Here is a 3,251-nt window from a genome sequence, read left to right as displayed (position 1 = left end):
CACTCAATGCTTCACAGTGAGAGCCATGGCAAGGATGTTGGGCTGTTCTTCCTCATATCTGCATAAAAAAAGATTTCAGCAAGAAAAAGATACACTCCCATTAGTGATGCTAACTTACAGGACCATGTCAGGAGACTCCACAACCAGTTTCCAAGATCAGGCTCAGAAGTAAGCATACTACAAAATATTCCCTTGTAGGTTTATGTACAGTATATCCTTTTTATATTAGTACTATAATACACCTCGAGGTGCAACCTGGACACATCATCAGTGACGCTCCCGGGATCATAGGGTGTTTCGGGTCTTAGTCAGACACCCTCACCCGGGCGACCCAGCCGGGGATGATCAATCCCCCGACTTGTGTCCAGGTAGCGCACTACGCCACGCCTCCCCCCTCTTCAACCAGAGCCAACGTGAAGCTTTTTCAGACGCTTCCAGGATGTTTTTGATGGCTCTTCGCCTGTGCAGTCCACAAATCCCAAGGAGCCCCAGAACCCTATGTAAGGACTTGCCTGCAAAACCCCTGCAGCCCACCTCAATAGGCTCGCAGCGGGCCTTCCACCCATTCCTCCGGCACTCGGCCACAAGATCTGTATACTTTTCCTCTCCTGAGCTTCTTCCATTCTGTCCTTCCAGGGGACAGTTAGCTCAAGGAGCACCACCTGCTTGCTGGCTCCAGACATCAAGACCATGTCTGGTCGGAGTGTCGTGGCTGCGATGATGTCTGGGAATCGCAACTGCCTCCCTAGGTCAACCAGGAGCTGCCAGTCCCTTGCTGTTGTGAGCAGGCCCCCCTGAGTCTTCTTGGAGGGTTGAGGTTTCTCCCCTGCTCGGACAAAGGCAATCGTGCTCTTGGTTGGGTGTTGCCGCCTGCTGGTGTTAATGCCAGTGCAGATGGTGTCTGCTATTGCCCGCAGGACCTGGTCGTGGCGCCAACGATACCTGCCATCTCCCAAGGCCTTTGAGCAACAGCTGAGGATGTGTTCTAGTGATCCTCTTTTCTGACAAAGCTGGCACACAGGTGAGTCTATCAGGCCCCAGGTGAACAGGATAGCAGGGCTTGGGAGGACATCGTAGACTGATTGGACCAAGAACTTAAACTGGTGTGGCTCCACCTTCCAGAGTTCGGTCCAAGTGATCTTGCGACCAGCTATGTGCTCCCACTTGGTCCAGGCCCCCTGCTTGCTCATGCCCACCACTCTACTAAAGCGAGCCTCCTCCACCTCGGCACGCACCTCCTCCTGGATAAGCTTTCGCCTTTCCTTTCCTCTGGCTCTGCTGTAGCTTGGTTTTGGGTTGCTACCCAGCCCAGCCCGACCAGTAGCCACGGTACCCACCAGGGTGCTGTGCCGCAGCCTCGCCTCTGCTCGCTCTACTGCATCCTGGGCACGCCACTTCCTTCCTGTTCTGACCTCCACACCTGCTGAAGATACTTTACCGTCAGTAGAATCTCTGTAGAGCAGGACTTCTCTGGCCCGGGAAACCTTGAACTCCTCTGCCAGACTGCTGAAAGGGAGCTGCAGCTTGGTGTTGTGCCCAAACAAAGCAATGTTGCTTAGGCTTCGTGGCAGGCCCAGCCACCTGCGCAGGGATGAGCTGATCTTCCTCTTAAAACCCTCCACCATGGTCATTGGGAATTCGTACATCAGCAGCGGCCAGAGGAGACGAGGCAGGATGCCATGCTGATAGATCCAGGCCTTAAACTTCCCAGGAAGTCCTGACTTGTCCACAGCTGAGAGTCACGTGTTGAGGTTATCGCTGGTAGCTTGACGTGCAGCGGTATCCTTTAGATCGCTGATGAAGAGCTTGCCCAGGCTCTTCACTGGCTTTTCTGACACAGATGGAATTTTGGAGTCTCCCAGGCTGAAGCGGAAGCGGTCGGTTACCTTCCCTTTCCTCAGGACTAAGGACCTGGACTTAGCGGGTTTGAAACTCATTCTTGCCCAACTAATGAGTCGATCAAGGCCTTGAAGGAGCCATCTGCATCCAGGCACTGATGTTGTGGTTACCGTGAGATCATCCATGAATGCTCTAATCGGGGGTTGCCGGGTGCCAGATCTGGACAAAGGGCCTCTGCACTCTACTTCTGCAGACTTCACAAGCATATTCATGGCCAGTGCAAACAGGGACACAGAGATTGTGCAGCCTGTAATGATGCCTTTCTCCAGACGATGCCAATCTGATGTTGAAGTGCCAGAAGATACCCTCAGACTAAAGTTGTTATAATAGTCGAGGACGGGGTTGCAGACCTTCTCTGGAACATGGTATCTGCTCAGGGACAGTTCCACCAGCTTATGTGGAATCGATCCATAAGCATTGGCGAGGTCCAGCCACAGTACTGCCAAATCGCCTCTGCTCTCTCGCGCCTCGCGGATCAGCTGTGTTACCACGCCTGTATGTTCGATACACCCTGGAACTCCTGGGACACCTCCTTTCTGCACCGAGGTGTCAATATAGGTGTTCTTCAGGAGGAATCCCATGAGGCGATTGGAAACGATCTTGAAGAAGGTCTTGCACTCAACACTAAGGAGGGAGATTGTCCTGAACTGCTCGATGTTACTTGCGTTCTACTCCTTGGGAATCCATACTCCCTCTGCGTACTTCCACTGCTGAGGTACCTTCCCTTTTTTCCAGATCACTCTGAAGATCTTCCAAAGACGCTCCAACAGGCGGGGACACTGTTTGAAGACCTTGTAAGGGACTCCACTTGGGCCTGGTGCTGATGCTGCTCGGGCAGATTTGATGACCTCTTTAACTTCTTTCAGGGTGGGTTCACTGATGTTAAATGGGGTGCAGGGTTCTGGTGGGCATATGAGGGCTGCACAGTGGCTGAGATCTTGCTCTCTCATGCCGTCGCTGTAGGTGTTCCTAATGTGGCGGTTGATGTCCTCTTCCGGACATGAGAGCTGACCACTGCGTTTCTCTCCCAGCAGCTTCTTTGTGAATCCAAATGGATTTGCAATGAAGACACTGCGCCTGCGGGCCCTTTCCCTGCCTCTCTTCCTGTGCCACTCGGCACGTCGAAGGGTGAGTAGTTTTTCCCTCACCACACCCCTCAGTTCTGCCAAGGCTGCCTTCTCATCATCGCTCGCCTTCCTGTACTGGCTCCTGAGTACTCTCAGCTCTTGTCTGAGTTGGGAAATCTTGATCTCTCGCCGGTTTAGAATTGGAGCTGCAGTTGTAGTTCTGGTGGAGTGCTGTTCCTTGATGCCAAACCTGTCTGATGCAATACTTATTATGAACATGCTCAT

At 52.8% G+C, this 3,251-nt stretch overlaps 1 pseudogene; it reads right to left on the bottom strand.

Moving 5' to 3' along the window:
- Positions 1–308: 308 nt before the first annotated feature.
- On the bottom strand, positions 309–3,251 carry LOC111648374 (uncharacterized; annotated as a pseudogene).

Source organism: Seriola lalandi, unplaced genomic scaffold (genome assembly GCF_002814215.2).
Source record: "Seriola lalandi dorsalis isolate HSWRI2012SDOR001 ecotype SW California unplaced genomic scaffold, Sedor1 jcf7180002054981, whole genome shotgun sequence".
Taxonomy (NCBI): Eukaryota; Metazoa; Chordata; class Actinopteri; order Carangiformes; family Carangidae; genus Seriola; species Seriola lalandi.
The sequence above is the reverse complement of the archived record's forward strand: the minus strand, read 5'-3'. Positions and strand labels throughout refer to the sequence as shown.